The sequence below is a fragment of the Zingiber officinale genome, chromosome 3A (genome assembly GCF_018446385.1).
Source record: "Zingiber officinale cultivar Zhangliang chromosome 3A, Zo_v1.1, whole genome shotgun sequence".
Lineage (NCBI taxonomy): Eukaryota > Viridiplantae > Streptophyta > Magnoliopsida > Zingiberales > Zingiberaceae > Zingiber > Zingiber officinale.
This window is the reverse complement of record NC_055990.1, coordinates 67,927,800-67,947,716: the sequence shown is the minus strand read 5'-3', so window position 1 is coordinate 67,947,716 and position 19,917 is coordinate 67,927,800.

The window sequence follows — 19,917 nt, the reverse complement described above, 5'->3', positions numbered from 1 at the left end:
TCAACCTGTTTGGCCAAATTAAGCTTTCAAAATTGCTGAAGTAAGATCCAAGCAAAAATAAAAATAAAAATAAAAATAAAAATAAAAATAAATAAATAAAAAGATAGTTAAGAAAATAATTTTTTTAATGAAATGTATTTTTTTTTAAAAAAAAACTATTAATTTAAAAATGATCACTTTTTTATAAAGATTTATCTACTGTGCTAAATATTTTAAAAATAAAAAAATATTTTAAGTGATTATTTTCTTCCTATTCTATATATACATATAAAAATATTAGGTTAGTCTTTAGGATCTCTATTGATTTATATATTATCTTTTTTTAAACATAATAGAACTTTTTATATATATATATATATAGGGGAATGATTTATGCCGCGACTTCTCTCCGCGACCCACCCTCCGCGACCCAGTTGGCAGCTCACGTGTCCAACTCCACGTCCTCCGCGACCCACCTCGGCCTCGGCCTCTCTCTCCGCTTCATACGCGGTTAAACTCTTCTCCTCGGCATGCCCTAACTCCCTTCCCCTTGGAATCTCTCGCTGCCTCCTTCCACTTCTCTCCGCGACGGTGTGCCCTAACTCTCTTCCCCTAAGCAGGCAGCCTCCTTCCTCTTCTCTCCGCGATGGTGTGCCCTAACTCTCTTCCCCTCAGCAGGCGGCCTCCTTCCTCTTCTCTCCGCGACGGCGTGCCCTAACTCTCTTCCCCTCAGCAGGCAGCCTCCTTCCTCTTCTCTCCGCGATGGCGTGCCCCTAACTCTCTTCCCCTCGGAATCTCTCCGCGACGAAGAAGCAGCAGCCTCCTCCTTCCTCATCTCTCCGTGACCAAGCAGCAGGCTGCCTCCTTCCTCATCTCTCCGCGACCAAGCAGCAGCTCTGACAAAGGCGAGTGAGTTTTTGCCTAACCTAATCAGATTAGGGGTGCTGCTAATTTCTGAATCTTCGCTTGGGTGCTGCTAATTTCTGAATCTTGGCTTGTAGTTGTGCATTGCAACCCTCACCTCTTCCGTTCTATGTTTCATTTCTGGTTTATGTTATGGGGTTAACTTTTTAGGGCATGTTCTCTGTTTTTTTTTATGATTTATGTTATTAACTTTTCTCTTACTAAATGTAGGTGAAGAAACTATTATGGAAGAAGGAAAATTTGATTCAAATGAGATGAAAGATAACACCGATCATGCGGATCAAGACCTATCTCCATCTACCGTCGAAGAAGTGAAGCTACCTGAGATTGGAATGATATTTTCCTCTGAAGAAGAAATTCGTACGTTTTATAATTCCTATGCTACCAGTGTTGGTTTTGGTATTTCGAAGTTAGGTGGTAGGAATGGAGATGATGGAAAACAAAAATATTTTTCTATTGGATGTGCCAAAAATCGTAAAAAAGTATCTCAAGCAAAAAATGCTTTACACCCTCGACCTTCTAGTAAGACAAATTGCAAAGCTAAGATTAATGTAGCTGTTCGAAATGATGGGAACTTTGTGATAACTAGTGTAGACCTTGAACATAATCATCTCTTGAGCCCTGGAAAGTCGCGACATTTTAGATGTAATAAAGTATTGGATTCAGCTACGAAGAGAAAATTAGAATTAAATGATCAAGCTGGAATAACTTTAAACAAAAGTTTTCACTCTTGTTTAGTTGAAACTGGAGGTTATGAGAATTTATCATTTGATGAGAGAAAATGTAGAAATTATATTTCAGAAGCTAGAAGGTTGAGGTTAGGGAAGGAGATCTGAAGCTTTGAGTAATTATTTTTGTCGCATGCAAAGTAGGAACCCAAATTTTTTTATGTCTGGATTTAGATGGTGAATCTCGAATAAAGAATATTTTTGGGCAGATGCAAGATGTAGGGCTGCGTATGATTACTTTTGTGATGTCGTGACTTTTGATACAACTTATTTGACTAATAGTTATGACATGCCTTTTGCTCCATTTGTTGGGGTGAATCATCATGGGCAATCTATTCCGTTGGGATGTGGATTAATATCAAGTGAAGACTCAACAACATTCACATGGTTGTTCAACTCGTGGTTGACATGTATGCACGGATGTGCTCCAAAGGCTATAATCACGGACCAATGTCGTGCAATGGCAATCGTAATTGAAGAGGTATTTCAATTCTCATCATCGTCTATGTCTTTGGCATATTATGAAAAACTACCAGTGAAGTTAGGTGGTCATGCTCAATACAACGATAAAGAAACAATTGAAGAACATTGTTTATAACTCTCTTACTGTTGATGAATGTGATGTGAATTGGTTAAAAATGATTGAGGAGTTTAAGTTGGAGAACAATGATTGGTTGAAATCTTTATATGATGAACGAAATAGATGGATACCTGTGTATGTTAAAGATCACTTTTGGGCTGGTATGTCCACAACTCAAAGAAGTGAAAGTATGAATGCATTTTTTGATGACTATGTTCATTCTAAAACATCTTTGAAGCAATTTGTTGAGCAGTATGATAGTGCATTGAAGAAGAATATTGAGAATGAAAAAAAAATGGATTTTGTTTCTTTTAATTCTATCATGCCAGTTATTCTTGGTCATTCTATTGAAAGACAATTCCAAAATGCCTACACTAACAATATATTTAAGTTGCTCCAAGATGAAATAAAAGGGTTGATGTTTTGCGATGCCTCTTTATTGAGGGAAGAAGGGACAACTTTAATATTTGAAGTAGTAGAAAATATGTTGGGAAATAATGGAAAACCTGGAAGAGAAGTTTCCTTTATGGTACATTATACCGAGTTAGATTGTCAATTGAAGTGTATGTGCCGTTTGTTTGAATTCCGGAGAATTTTATGTAGGCATGTGATTAAAGTGTTGATGAGAATGAAGGTTATTGAGGTTCCTATGAGTTATATTATGAACCGATGGCGCAAAGATATTAAGCGTGGGTATCAAAGCATCAGTAACATATATGATGGATATGGTTGTAGTGAAAAAAGACTTCGGTATAATACTCTCACCCCATTGATGCAAGAGGTTCAACAACTTGGAGCCGAAAGTGATGAGATTTGTTCTTTTCTGGTGGAAATCATGAAAGACACTAAGGAAAAACTTATTATTGCTATGGAGAACGGGCAATCAAGGGCTGGACAATTTGAAGAAGCATCTACATCTGAGGCAAAAGTGATACACTCTCCATTGAAAGTAAGAACCAAAGGTCGTCCACCCACAAAGAGGAAGCAATCTAAGGTTGAACAAATTATGAATAAATCAATTGCAAAGGGCCGAAAGAAGGTATGTGATGCATATAATAGATACTTAAAGTAATTGTGTGTTATTGTTTTGTACCTCGCTCTTTTTATTGTTTTAGCTAGTTTAAAGTTTATTTATAATCTATCTTGCAGCTATGAGTATAACTTTTCTTTTGGTACTGTCACGCCCCAGAGGAGTCCCCGTCCGAAGAAATTTCGGCAGCATCTCCCCTGTACGGCGGACAATCTGAAACTTTCTACATATTTCCATACCTCAGCCACATGCGGCTGGAATAATAACAATAAATATACACAACCACACAAACATCCACGCAATTATATATAATCAAAACAAAGCAATAATACTCTGACTCGAAAACCACCCTACTCAACTACACTCGTAAAACACAAGTCCGACGAACTCACCTCTTCTGCCATCCAGGCAGACATGTAGTAGAATAAAACCAAATCATACCAAAACCATTAACGATAAGAATCCATACAAAATCCACAAGTAAAACCAACACAAGACTAAGTTCAAACATAGTCAAATAAGAAACAAAACAAAACCAAAAGACAACTACAGCTGGGGGTCTGCATGGGACTAGCAACTGGAACTCTCTCCTGACAGCATCATCCTGAAATATAACAACAATGGAGGCGGGGTGAGTCCAACACTCAGCAGGTACAATTGATATGCAAAGTAAAAAAACAACATCTAGCACTAATCATGCGTACAGTCTCCTGATAAGAAAGATAAAAATGCATCGGAAGTAAACAGAAGAATGCTGTACTAACCAGGTCCTGAATATAAGGTCAAACAGTCCGAGTGGTATAGGAATCCTGTATGCATGTCAAACATAGGTATCCAAACAATATGCAGCATATAAATGCAGCAACCACAAACACAAGCAATAAATGCATCATGCATATGATGCCAATGATGCGTCCTGGTCACCCCTGACTCCAGTCGATCATCTCACACACATAGTGAGGCCGAGTGGGTAGGGCTGTGACAACCGTGCACTCTGTCGTCACTACTCCTGATGAGTGACCGAGTGGACGGGATCTTGTGAGTACACCTATCCTCCTACCCCAAATCATAAATGGGGAGCGCAATGCTCTCATCTCCCGGTACAGAGGAATCCCTGCCGGATAACACGTTGTGTCACACTACCCATGAGCGGACCAACGGTGCCTAACAGAGTCCCTGCTGCAACACACTCAGCCTGAATCGACCACTAACCCATGAGTGGTGGTGTGTGCAGATCCATGTAACTGGCGATGTGCTCAACAATAATGGAGCGGACTATCGCACAGCATGCAATCATGCAAATGATGCATGGCAATAACCATATAAACATCCTGACCTAATCCATATATATAGAAAAGTGCACCCTAGGTCAATGAATCATATCGAATCAAAGGTACACAGAAGGTATAAAAACCTAGGTCCTGAACATGGTGAAGCATGGTATATCACTACCCCCTATAAGCATGTATAAACAAATAAAGTATACATGGGATGCAAATCAAGCAATCAATCAATCATGTATCAGATATTGGGTAGTGACTAACCGAAACAAATAAAGGACATAATTAATGCAATATGTTAATTTCATTACTAAGCATATCAAAGACAAAAAGTCAAAAGTACCCGCCTCCAATCAACAAGTCCAATATGGTCCAAACACGACGTCGAGATACCCGTCTCGCGTCAAAGTCCTATGTCACAATATACAGATTTAGCTACTCACGTATAAATTAGTTGGCCAAATCAAATCCCCTAATCACTATCTTACATCACATATGTAATTTATCCATTACATATGTTATATATAACTAATATCAAATTCGAAACATGACTCTAATTTATCATGTATCGAAATGTACCTAAATCACCCTATACCAAATTATGTATGTATCATTTCATACCTAAAACAACATGTATCAAGAGTGTGCCAACTCAATCCATAAACTAAACCCTTACCTTACTGCTGCTGGACCAAGATGCTGCTGGAAAACAAAACTTTACTGCTAGCAAAGATAAATTGTTGCTGTAAATCAAAAGGTTGCTGCCCAAACAAACACATGTACCCAAGTTAACAATTCTTGCTAACACTTCTCATTTACAACAAGGATCTGTTACCCTACATCTTACCTAGATTCACAGTCGTCGTAGGAACCAGTAGCCACTGAATGGAGAGGCTATCAGAACCGAGTAACTGCTGGAAACCCAATTAACGCCCTACAAATGGTGATGCTTGAATCCACAGCCAACATTAACCTAAGTCCAGAACTTCCCATTAACAAAATTAGAATTCTGATACCAAACTCCCAAATTAGGCAAAAACCAAAGTAATCAAATCCCAAATGCCCAATAAGGCTTACCTACTCGATATCCTCTCTTCCGGCAACTGATGATGTGAAAGTATCTGAAGGATCAGATGAGGAAGAGGGAGGAGTCGGCAGAAGTGGAAGGAGTTCGGTTAGGGCACAACGGGAAGAACTGATGTCAAACAAATGCTAGACACAGCGGCTGGAGGCTAGGAGAAGGGCCGGCGGTGGTGAACTAGGGCACAGGGACGGCATCGCTGGAGTCGGGGCAGAGGCTAGAGTCGGGTCCTCGGCTGCGTTGGCTCGAGAGTCGCCGGCGCTGTCCCGTGCGGCGGCGTCGCTGTCGGGTAGAGAAGGCGGCTCGACAAAGACCCGAGAGAGAAGAGGCTCGGCAGAAGTCGGCAGCGTTGAGATGCTCCGCGAGTGGTTTGTGCTGGCAAAGGAAGAGGAGAAGAGGAAGGAGAAGAACCGCCGAGTGGCCGGCGGTTAGGGCACGCCGGCGGTTAGGGCAAGGAGAGGGTGCGGCTCTGCGTCGGGGGAGAAGAAGGGAACGGCGTCGGGGAGAGGAATAAAAGAGAAAAGAAAACAAATAAAAAGGAAAAGAAAATAAATAACTTTTCCTCGCCTAAATGGGGTAGCCTAAACAGGCTTTCCCGGGCCCCGTTCTTGTCCCCGTTAACTCGTCCATACGAGCTCCGAAAAATTCCCGAAAAATGTCCTAAAATTCCAGAAAATTCCCTTATTAATATTCGCCTATTTTCTGGTATTTTACATTCTCCCCCACTAATAAAAATTTGGTCCCCAAATTTCGTTATCTACCATCAGCAAGTACTAACAACAGATATAGAGTATAAATGCTGAACGGTAAATAAATCACATACCTCAAGTGAAAAGATGGGGATATCGAGCTCGGATCGTATCCTCGAGCTCCCAAATAGCCTCCTCGTCCGAATGATACTGTCATCCGACTTAACCAGCCAAATAGTCTTGTTCCGCAACTGACGCTCTTTCCGGTCAAAAATCCAAACCGGAACCTCCTCATAGGTGACGTCAAACTAAAGGGAACTGAGATTATCTATCAACACATGTATCGGATTGGGTATGTATCTCCTCAGTATAGATACGTGGAATACGACGCGAACGCCTGCCAAGGACGGCGATAGTGCCAACCAGTAAGCTACTGCTCCAATCCTTTCCGAGATCTGGAAAGGTCCAATGTATCACGGAGCTGGCTTACCTCTGAGATCAAATCTCTTCACCCCTTTCGTGGGTAAAACTCACAGAAATACATGGTCGCAAATGAAGAACTCTAAGAGTCTCCGACTCCAGTCAGCATAACTCTTCTGGCAGTCTTGTGCCCCTGACATCCTCCGTCCGATAGTAAAGACCACTCTGCCCCGCAGAGCTCTATGAGATCCCAACAACTGGGCCTCTCGGATTCTCATCCTGATCGACGACTGAGCAATTATGGTAACGAGACTACCCTGCTCGATCTGTCCCTGCTCCTCAAGGTCTAACACAGAGAAATCCTGAATCAAATCTGTGACCACAACTCGGTGGCAAGCTAAAGTCCCTCTGGACCTCTAGCTAAGTGCATCGGTAACCACATTAGCTTTTCCCAGGTGATAGCTAATGGTACAATCATAATCCTTCAGGAACTCCATCTATCTCCTCGGTCGAAGATTAAGTTCCTTCTGAGTGAACAGATATTTGAGACTCCGATGGTCAGTAAGAATCTCAATGTAATATCATACAGGCACTGCCGCCAAATCTTCAGGGCAAAAATAATAGCGACCAACTCCAGATCATGAACTGAGTATTTTCTTCTCAGGCTCCCTCAACTATCGAGAAGCATATAAGAATACTCTAACGTGCTGCACCAGAACAGCACCCATACCCTGTAGAAACGCGTCGGTGTAGAAGACAAATCCGTCCTCTCCAGAAGGTAAAAACCAAAAATCGAAGCCGACACTAGTCTCCGCTTCAGCTCCTAGAAGCTGGTCTTGTCATCCTTAGTTCAAGTGAACTTCACGCCTTTCCAGGTCAGGCGTGTCAGTGACATAGCTATCCGAGAGAAACCCTCAACGTATCTCCGGAAATATCGAGCCAAACAAAGGAAGTTGCGAGCATCTTCTATAGACTCCGTCTACTCCCAACGGTAACAACCTCGATCTCCTGTGGAACCACGGTATTCTCCTACTGATGTCCGTGTGTCTCAAACATCTCACAGAAGATAACCAAAATACGCACTACTGATCTTTACATCTAGATGTTTCCATCGAAGCATCTCTAGAACTATGCAAAGATGAAGTGCGTAACTCACCGTGGATCCAAAATAAATCACAACATCGTCAACAAAGATAATGGAAACCGATCCAAACATCATAGGAATGCCAAAATCATCCAGTCTCTGAAAACCTCTAAGGCTTCCTAACCCTAATAGTAAAACCAATACTCATAATGTCCGTATCACAGACATTTCTAACCATAAGATCCCTGACAATAAATCTGAAATATGATCACCAACGATATAAATCACCAAAGAATATATCCTCCAGTGTGAGAGCAACGCTCCATCACAGGAAACATCACATATGTGGGAGCAACGCTCTACCACAAGAAATCCTCAATATGTGGGAGCAACGCTCCACCACAAATAATCTGAAATAGGTATCTGCAATAAATATAGGAGCTATGCTCCGCTACCAGCAATCCGTAATATGTGGGAGCAACGCCCCACCACAAAACAATATATAAGTGCCCCAAGGCACCTAACTATCCAGCTAAAGACTGTACAAGATCTCTCTACCACAAATCACTATGGTTAACCTAGGCTATAACAACCTAGTAAACTAATCAAATCCATCATCAACTCTATCAGCATCCTAGTGGTTCATCCACTGATAGGAAAATTAGTTGATGGGTTAATCCAACAAACGACATAATGCAGTCACTCCACATTCTGCATTCAGTATAAGTAAAATCATCATACTGCTACCAATGTATACACCTAGCACACATGCTCACACAACATATGTATGATCAACAAAATCCTCCAATTCTTATACACCAAACACACTCACAACTCAGGTATATTCAGTATGATACATCCAACAATACATACCGAACACGTGTGCAAAATCAACATAGGTAAAATCGACAATACACCTCAAACAACCTCACATGGCATATATACATCTATGCCAAGAGTATAACCAACATATACTTCCAATAAAGCATACTTAACCCAGGTGCACTCACATATCAAACATAATCAAAAAGATACCTCAGATACCACACCAAACACATATGTACATATCACAACTCAGATTAAATCGACAAAATGCCTCCATCAAAACACCACCGATGTACTTATACTACATCTCGGATTTAATCAACAAGATATCTTCAATAATACCTCCAGATACATACACCCAACTACATATCTATGATCCATAAGGAACCTTCAAACCATATCAGAACATGGATACATATACTACTTGCAAATGGGTAGTCTACCACAGGATTCCTACAACCCAAAACAATCATGATATACACGCAAAATCAGCATACCACTCAATCAAAGAGACCAACCTTATGCTACCAACACTCATGGGTTACCGGTATATCTAAACAAAATTCATGCATATGTATCAAGCATGAATACATCAATCAAAAGCAACCCAAAATAAAGCAGCCTAATCATCCAGTAACAACCCTGCTCTAGGTTCAAAGGAACTGGTATCAGACAAGAAAAATATACACACCGTGGTATAACATTGCCAGTCAATATCATACACTACCAAGGCTATATCTAATGGGGAAATTTTGTCATCATAAATCCAAATGTACTCTTCCAGTATACACTAGTAACTATTGTATCCTATAAGTGTTAAGCAATTAGCTCTACACTTCCTTACATCAGCGGGGTCACATATCCCAAAGCACCCTCTAAGTTATCCCACCAGATATATACAGTCCATGGTCAAAGTCTTCATGGAATAGGATACATCGATCCGCTATAAACTATCCAAGCCGACAATGATATACGGCTGAATCCGTCCTTTCCACGTCAGTACAAAGCATGTACTCAAATGTGCTCTAGATACATAACTAAGCACAAACAACCTAAAAGTTCAAACCTCAAAAAAATAGAGTATGACAATCCTCTACTGATCAACCAACAAAACTAAATCATTCATCTACTAACTAATCAAGAATACCTTAATCCTCCACAAGCAACTAAGGTATATCAAACCACGATCAAATGGTATACTACATTATCAAATAACTAAATCAGTTCATGGGTCAATTCAACACTAATACATCATCTCAAACTAGAGAATGTCAATCCACATAATATCATATGAATAAATGTGTACGACCCAAAAGAAAAAAAAAACTAGAATTCAATATCATCGAGACACCCTCATTTTTTTTTTTTATCCTCAAAAATATCAGCCCACTAATATCAGATGAATAAGTCTCTACTCTCCATGAGGGTAAGTTAGCATTCAAAACATCAAATCATTATTTATCCACATAGTTCAATATCAGGTGAAACAAATATCAATTTTATCATCCTGTTAACTAACTACAATTAACCAGATTTTTAAAATCTCATAGGCACTCTAAACCATAAACTCTCTAGCACCCGATTTATAATCTTATCCACTAATAGATCATCAAAACAAATATCTAATAATGGATCATCAAACAACCACATAACATTTACTATCATAAATCATTAGAAATCAACACATCACAATATCTGATCTTCCAATATCCCTCAACCTCAAATCATTCTCAACAATGATCAAACATGGTAACCCCCAATGACCAATTTCCATCGTACCTGATACCCTAATATCCAAAAGATATGAGTATAAAACTCTCCTGGCTAGGTCAACAGAAATATGTAGGTATCATCCACTACCCAGCTAACAATAGCAGAGGCTGATATGTGCCTCCATCTCCTATCCAACTAGTAGTAACAAAAGCTAAAACTACTGATAGTAAAATATATAAAATCACCAGAGACTATAATCCTTGATCTCTATTAGGGTCGAGCAAGATCAGTGACTAACCCATCACATGTAATATGGGCTACAGCAACCACACAGGTACTAAAGATAAAGTGCTAATACACGTCATAACTATCATAAAATAAACATCATACTTATTTGCTGTCTGGAGATGTTCCGTCGCTGTCCAGTCCCCAACTTTTGACCTCAAAATTCCGAACAAAAATATCACCGGAAATCCAAATCAATCCGAAACGGAAATCCGAAACATAACCATATCGAAAATCCGAAAATGCCCAGTTTGACTCGCAAACCTGGCTAACCCAAATATCTAGAATACCAACAACAAGTATCCGATAAATCTCCAGAACACTAAAAGCAGATATCATAATCCGCTCTGATACCAATAAATTGGTATCAGATAAATCTCGAAAATCCATAATACAAAAATCCAACAAGTATCGCCAAACTTGGCGCTCTGATACCAAGTAAATAAATTGGTATCAGGTTATCCAAAACATCCAAAATACGAAAACAGAAGATCGTAAAACTGTGCTCTGATACCACTAAATTGTCACGCCCCAGAGGAGTCCCCGTCCGAAGAAATTTCGGCAGCATCTCCCCTGTACGGCGGACAATCTGAAACTTTCTACATATCTCCATACCTCAGCCACATGCGGCTGGAATAATAACAATAAATATACACAACCACACAAACATCCACGCAATTATATATAATCAAAACAAAGCAATAATACTCTGACTCGAAAACCACCCTACTCAACTACACTCGTAAAACACAAGTCCGACGAACTCACCTCTTCTGCCATCCAGGCAGGCATGTAGTAGAATAAAACCAAATCATACCAAAACCATTAACGATAAGAATCCATACAAAATCCACAAGTAAAACCAACACAAGACTAAGTTCAAACATAGTCAAATAAGAAACAAAACAAAACCAAAAGACAACTACAGCTGGGGGTCTGCATGGGACTAGCAACTGGAACTCTCTCCTGACAGCATCATCCTGAAATATAACAACAATGGAGGCGGGGTGAGTCCAACACTCAGCAGGTACAATTGATATGCAAAGTAAAGAAACAACATCTAGCACTAATCATGCGTACAGTCTCCTGATAAGAAAGATAAAAATGCATCGGAAGTAAACAGAAGAATGCTGTACTAACCAGGTCCTGAATATAAGGTCAAACAGTCCGAGTGGTATAGGAATCCTGTATGCATGTCAAACATAGGTATCCAAACAATATGCAGCATATAAATGCAGCAACCACAAACACAAGCAATAAATGCATCATGCATATGATGCCAATGATGCGTCCTGGTCACCCCTGACTCCAGTCGATCATCTCACACACATAGTGAGGCCGAGTGGGTAGGGCTGTGACAACCGTGCACTCTGTCGTCACTACTCCTGATGAGTGACCGAGTGGACGGGATGCTGTCGGAGTACACCTATCCTCCTACCCCAAATCATAAATGGGGGAGCGCAATGCTCTCATCTCCCGGTACTCAAAGACGGGGAGGAATCCCTGCCGGATAACACGTTGTGTCACACTACCCATGAGCGGACCAACGGTGCCTAACAGAGTCCCTGCTGCAACACACTCAGCCTGAATCGACCACTAACCCATGAGTGGTGGTGTGTGCAGATCCATGTAACTGGCGATGTGCTCAACAATAATGGAGCGGACTATCGCACAGCATGCAATCATGCAAATGATGCATGGCAATAACCATATAAACATCCTGACCTAATCCATATATATAGAAAAGTGCACCCTAGGTCAATGAATCATATCGAATCAAAGGTACACAGAAGGTATAAAAACCTAGGTCCTGAACATGGTGAAGCATGGTATATCACTACCCCCTATAAGCATGTATAAACAAATAAAGTATACATGGGATGCAAATCAAGCAATCAATCAATCATGTATCAGATATTGGGTAGTGACTAACCGAAACAAATAAAGGATATAATTAATGCAATATGTTAATTTCATTACTAAGCATATCAAAGACAAAAAGTCAAAAGTACCCGCCTCCAATCAACAAGTCCAATATGGTCCAAACACGACGTCGAGATACCCGTCTCGCGTCAAAGTCCTGTGTCACAATATACAGATTTAGCTACTCACGTATAAATTAGTTGGCCAAATCAAATCCCCTAATCACTATCTTACATCACATATGTAATTTATCCATTACATATGTTATATATAACTAATATCAAATTCGAAACATGACTCTAATTTATCATGTATCGAAATGTACCTAAATCACCCTATACCAAATTATGTATGTATCATTTCATACCTAAAACAACATGTATCAAGAGTGTGCCAACTCAATCCATAAACTAAACCCTTACCTTACTGCTGCTGGACCAAGATGCTGCTGGAAAACAAAACTTTACTGCTAGCAAAGATAAATTGTTGCTGTAAATCAAAAGGTTGCTGCCCAAACAAACACATGTACCCAAGTTAACAATTCTTGCTAACACTTCTCATTTACAACAAGGATCTGTTACCCTACATCTTACCTAGATTCACAGTCGTCGTAGGAACCAGTAGCCACTGAATGGAGAGGCTATCAGAACCGAGTAACTGCTGGAAACCCAATTAACGCCCTACAAATGGTGATGCTTGAATCCACAGCCAACATTAACCTAAGTCCAGAACTTCCCATTAACAAAATTAGAATTCTGATACCAAACTCCCAAATTAGGCAAAAACCAAAGTAATCAAATCCCAAATGCCCAATAAGGCTTACCTACTCGATATCCTCTCTTCCGGCAACTGATGATGTGAAAGTATCTGAAGGATCAGATGAGGAAGAGGGAGGAGTCGGCAGAAGTGGAAGGAGTTCGGTTAGGGCACAACGGGAAGAACTGATGTCAAACAAATGCTAGACACAGCGGCTGGAGGCTAGGAGAAGGGCCGGCGGTGGTGAACTAGGGCACAGGGACGGCATCGCTGGAGTCGGGGCAGAGGCTAGAGTCGGGTCCTCGGCTGCGTTGGCTCGAGAGTCGCCGGCGCTGTCCCGTGCGGCGGCGTCGCTGTCGGGTAGAGAAGGCGGCTCGACAAAGACCCGAGAGAGAAGAGGCTCGGCAGAAGTCGGCAGCGTTGAGATGCTCCGCGAGTGGTTTGTGCTGGCAAAGGAAGAGGAGAAGAGGAAGGAGAAGAACCGCCGAGTGGCCGGCGGTTAGGGCACGCCGGCGGTTAGGGCAAGGAGAGGGTGCGGCTCGGCGTCGGGGGAGAAGAAGGGAACGGCGTCGGGGAGAGGAATAAAAGAGAAAAGAAAAACAAATAAAAAGGAAAAGAAAATAAATAACTTTTCCTCGCCTAAATGGGGTAGCCTAAACAGGCTTTCCCGGGCCCCGTTCTTGTCCCCGTTAACTCGTCCATACGAGCTCCGAAAAATTCCCGAAAAATGTCCTAAAATTCCAGAAAATTCCCTTATTAATATTCGCCTATTTTCTGGTATTTTACAGGTACTGTTTTTTGGTTCAAGATGGAATGAAAATTCAGGTTAGTTAATGAAAATGCTTTATATCATTGGGTTTGTTTTCTATTTCCACGCAAGTAGAATTTTATAAGGCTTGGTGCAGGGAGAATTGAATAAGGCAGTTTTCAATGCAAGGAAGAACATGAAATTTTGTTAAGTGCTGGTTTGGAAGAACATGGATTCTGTTTCTAAAGTTGCCTGTTTCTTTTTGATATTTGAATTTATCCTATGTTAGCTGGGAGTTTTGTATGTTTGTGAAGCAAGAAACTAATTGTTGAATTACTGTTGATTTTGTATCCAATTTATCAAACTGGGCTTGATTAATATGTGTTGTCTGTAAACTGTGACACTAAAGGTTTTGATTTTGTAAACTGTGACCAAGTACTGTTGATTTTGTAAATTGTTACGAAGAGAACTGCAAATGCAAAGCGTTTTAGAGGATATCTTTGTAGCAGGTACATGTGTAAAGTTCACTTATTGCTAGTATTGTCCATCAATGATTTAGAACAATCCAGTACAAAACTGCTGCTTTATCACATCAAAAAAATGTGGGAATTAATGTAGTCTTAGGATATTTTAGTTCTATTGTAATTTTAGTGCTCTATTGTGTATTAAATATAAAATCTTTATTCCCTCATTCAGGTGGTACCTTTGCTCTTTATTCTCTACTCATTCTTGTTCTTGTTGGCACTTGTATGGCGATCGGTGATGGGATTCTCACTCCGGTCATCTCAGGTGACACTCCTCTATCATATTTGTAGTGTTAGAATATTTCTCTCTAGCCATTTTTGGTCTGTTGGAGTTGTGACTGATCCTGATTGTTGGGGGGTAATGTTAGTGGTGTAGTTGTCTGTCTTATTTGTTGAAGTGTTTAGATAGTTCATTTTATCTATTTATTCTTTGCAACGGTTTTCTGCATCTTCTTTTTATGACTACATGGTTGATATTTTTTGCAGTTCTTTCTGTGTCAGGTGGCATAAAGGTTAACCATCCAAAGATGAGCGATGGTAATTCTGCAACCTTGAGTTTTTATTAGAGTATTCTGTAATAGTTATAGCTAGGCTACATCCGTTGAGTTTCTTTTTTTCTAATGCCATAATAGAGACCATGCTCATGATGCTTTCTACAGATCCATTCCAGGTTTCTTGGCCTTCAACCTTCCATTTGCTTTCCTCCTTTTTCAAGTGTTTGTTGTGACATTTAGTTTTTCTAGATGGAATACTCTAGCCTATTTTGCCTTCTGAGGCATTTCCCTGCTAAATCGAAGGGGCGACAGAAAAAGCTTCTTGAGGTTTGTTCTCCTCTCAAACACTGAAATGATATCAAACCTGTATCTTCAGTCTATTTTCTGATATCAAGAACATCCTGCAGTAACATAGTTTTAACTGGTTTTAATATGATTCTTTTCTAGAGAGTTAATATATCAAATTTTGATGCATCGATGCAGGTTGGATTTGTTACTGCAATATGCTGAACCTGTTTTCTCATAAGGTGCCTTGCGGTGAGTGTTGATGGAAAGTGGAGATGGAGGACAGGTGGCCTAACAAAATATCTAATCTTGTTCATATCCATGCATGATGATGGCTGTGGAAGTTTTGTTCTGTTTTGTTTGTTTCACAGGATCTTCTTTGTTTTTTTGGTTGGGAAATCTGGCATGGCTATTTGTGAATTGTTCATAGATTTTATTGTTTAATTTTTTAAATTTTATATTAGTTAATTTTAACTGAATCTGTATATATATATATAAATATTAGAACTATTAATAATGGTCAATTACCTATGAGATAATTGGACTCAAAACTATCAAAAAGGAGGCCTCGAGATTTGGGAATGTAAAAATAGTTCAGCTTCGAGAAATGCCAATGCCTGGAGATTTGAGAATGCAAAAAAGTCGGGGAGGTGTTTGTCGGAATTTTTCGGCGCCACCGACGGTTGCTTGTTGAAGTGTTGTTGGTTGGTTTTCGTCACGATACGTATCGACGTTTTTTAGGATGGAGACTGGGACTGGCGTTTTGCATATGGACGAGTAGTGTGGATAATGGGCTTCGCTTGCTGGTTCGCCATCTTGACACTAGTGGTTCACTGTGGAAGGAAGAAGCTAGAATACAGAGTCCTTCCAACATTGCACATTAGAGTTTATGAATTGTTTGATTGGTGTTTGATCATAAGGTCCTAATCATTTTGGTGCCAAGTAGTTATGAGATGTGGACCAACTTTGATGTGGCCATGCTCCATGTACAAACAATGTATAGACCTCCAGTGTGACATATATTCTTTCATAGTTTTCGGCTAATTGAAGATATTTTTTACCACGAGTTAGCCTTCTATTCATTGATGAATCTTAGGCATCTCATTTATCCATAATTTTTCATAATCGAAATACAAGGTCATACTTTGATAAACTAAACAAATATCTACAAGTTGATGCAATTTATCATCCAATTGAAGATTAAACTACACATATAATTCAACTGAATTTAAAGCTCGGGCACCTGTTGTTGTGTCCACACTGCAAGCTATATGCGGATTAACAAGATGAATTAATAAAATAAATTCAATAATAATATTTAATCAATAATAAAAGGGGAATGATAATTTCAACACTAACATTATGTCTCTAAATCCAAACGTACAACAGTTACATTACAACATTAACACAATTTAAAACAACCTATCTAAATAAACTTAACACCAAAATCAGAATTATGGCTAAGAGAATCAAGTTCAAGCCCACTAATATCCAGATGAATTTTGGTACATTGATTATCCTCAGATTATGTCCATGAGAAGCAATGCATTCAATTGCACTTTTGTCAGTTGAACTATTATCAGTCGGCACCCACTGTTGTCATTCATGTTGCACACATCTGTAATACTGTCTCCCAGGATTCTTAGTTGATTTAGAAATACACACCAATGTATTTCGTCCGCAGTCTCTACATGTTACAGGTTGAAATCTCGTATTGTCTGTTAGGACCAAAAGTAGCTAGAGGGGGGGGGGGTGAATAGCTCGTCGCGTGCTCGTTGCTCGGTGTTGCTTCAAGATGTGCAGCGGAAAATACAGAAACAAACACAAACACGCTAACACTAGGATTTTACTTGGTATCCACCTCACAAGAGGTGACTAATCCAAGGATCCACACCAACGCACACACCCTCCACTATGAATAACACTCCTTTATGGTAACTACCAAAGGCGGAGAAGCCCTACAATACTCTCAATACAAGAAGAAGAAAGGGAAATACAAGTTAAGCAAAAGCTTACAAGATATGCCGTAAAAACCCTAACCCTAACTTCTTCCTCTTGCAATAGATTCGCCTCTTGACTTGGAAAGCCTCCAAGAACCTTCAAGAACTGGCGATCACGTACTTGTAGAGAGCTGTGTAGGAGCTGGAATGAATCTGAGAAGAGCTCGTAAAGAGATGCCGAAGACCACGCTCGCCTGCGGCTTTAAACCCGACGCAACGGTCGGATCCCGATCGATTCGAATGTTCCCAATCGATCGGGGAGGCTTTGGATCGATCCACGGATCGATCCAGAGCCTATCGGATGCGCGGATCGATCCACGGATCGATCCAGCGTATCGCGCGAAGCAAGATCGTCCCGATCGATCGGCCGATCGATTGACCTGGATCGATCCACGGATCGATCCGACAGCTGGGAAGAATCTAGATCGATCCACTGATCGACTCACCGGATCGATCCACGGATCGATCCAGCACTTGGTTTTTGCCCAAAACCAAGTTCCAAACCTCCCTAACCAACATCCGGTCAACCTTGACCTGTTGGTACATCATGCCTCGCATCTGGTCACTCCCTTGACCTGCCAGGACTCCCCACCAAGTGTCTGGTCAATCTCTTTGACCCACTTGGACTTTTACTCGTCGTGCCAAGTATCCGGTCACTCCATTGACCTACTTGGACTTCCACCAGATGTCTGGTCAACCTTGACCCATCTGGACTTCCTTCCTTGCCAAGTATCCAGTCAATCCTTTGACCTACTTGGACTTCCCAGCACCAGATGTCTGATCATCCTTGATCCATCTGGATTTTCCCTTGCCTGGCTTCACTCACCAGGGCTTTCACCTAGCTTCACTCACTGGGGTTTTCCATCTGCCTAGCTTCACTCACTAGGACTTTCACCTGGCTTCACTCACCAGGGCTTTCACCTAGCTTCACTCACTAGGGTTTTCACCTAGCTTCACTCACTAGGGTTTTCCATCTGCCTAGCTTCACTCACTAGGACTTTCACCTGGCTTCACTCACCAGGACTTTCATTTTGCCTAACATCCCAGTTAGGACTTCCCAGTCAAGTATCCAGTCAACCTTGACCTACTTGACTCTTCTTCAATCAATATCTTATTGTCAAACATCTAAACCCAAACCAAGACTCAGCTTGGTTACCCAGGTCAACCTTGACCTGAGGGATATTGCACCAACATTGTCGATGCTACTAAAACTTGATGATGCCATGAAAAAAAATAGAAATCAGACCCTGAAAAATACAAATAACAGAGCCTTTGAAATAAACAGGAAAAGGGACAAGTAATGAAACAATTTGAGCAAAAATAAAACAAAAAATACTAGAGAAGAAAATACAAAACAAAGATAGACCAAAACAAATAACAGGGCCGGAAATTAGACAAAAAACATAGACATATTAAAAAAACATGATAAATCCTACACTTACTAGGCAATTTGAATCAACACTCTTGTAGTGTTGGGAGCTAAATTATATGAATCAACATTCTTGTAAGGAGCAGGGAGCTAAATTATATGAATTAACACACTTATAACTAGGCAATTTGAATTATAAAGGAAAAAGTAGGTATCAAGAAAGGGAAAAATAAAATCCTCAATTTAATCACTTAAAGAATTCCTTCCACCAAAAGCAACAGATCCAAAAGTAGAGACAATATAGTAATTGTAAACAAGCATCCACCAAGAACCCTAATATATTGTTTCAGAATACAAACAAACAATTAGGTCAAAGGAAAAAAATTCCTCCACGACATAATGTAAGCAGCAAGATCAGTTCATAGAATGAGTGAATCTAGAATTGAGTTCCCAAAATGACTTTGTAAAAAGTTTCCAATGCTAGCAAAAAGTTAAATGTACTATCCAATGTCATCATCTTGCAAAATGTTTCCAATGCCATTAAAATTCAATATCTAGTATGTAATGAATTTTTCATGTCCATTCTTATATGATTTCACTCAACCCAAAGATCCTACATGCCTACTTGCTCGAAGAGACAACTCAAAGATGGGGCATCATAAAACACAAACATAGGAAACTTTCATCGGCTAAACTGTAACCCAATAGCTCTCACCTGGTCTGTCCTCGTTGTTGCTTGGCTGTGAACGGAAGAGGTGAGGGATGCAATGCACAACTACAAGCCAAGATTCAGAAATTAGCAGCACCCAAGCGAAGATTCAGAAATTAGCAGCACCCCTAATCTGATTAGGTTAGGCAAAAACTCACTCGCCTTTGTCAGAGCTGCTGCTTGGTCGCGGAGAGATGAGGAAGGAGGCAGCCTGCTGCTTGGTCACGGAGAGATGAGGAAGGAGGAGGCTGCTGCTTCTTCGTCGCGGAGAGATTCCGAGGGGAAGAGAGTTAGGGGCACGCCATCGCGGAGAGAAGAGGAAGGAGGCTGCCTGCTGAGGGGAAGAGAGTTAGGGCACGCCGTCGCAGCAGGGAAGAGAGTTAGGGCACGCCGTCGCAGCAGGGAAGAGAGTTAGGGCACACCGTCGCAGCAGGGAAGAGAGTTAGGGCACGCTGTCGCGGAGAGAAGAGGAAGGAGGCTGACTGCTTAGG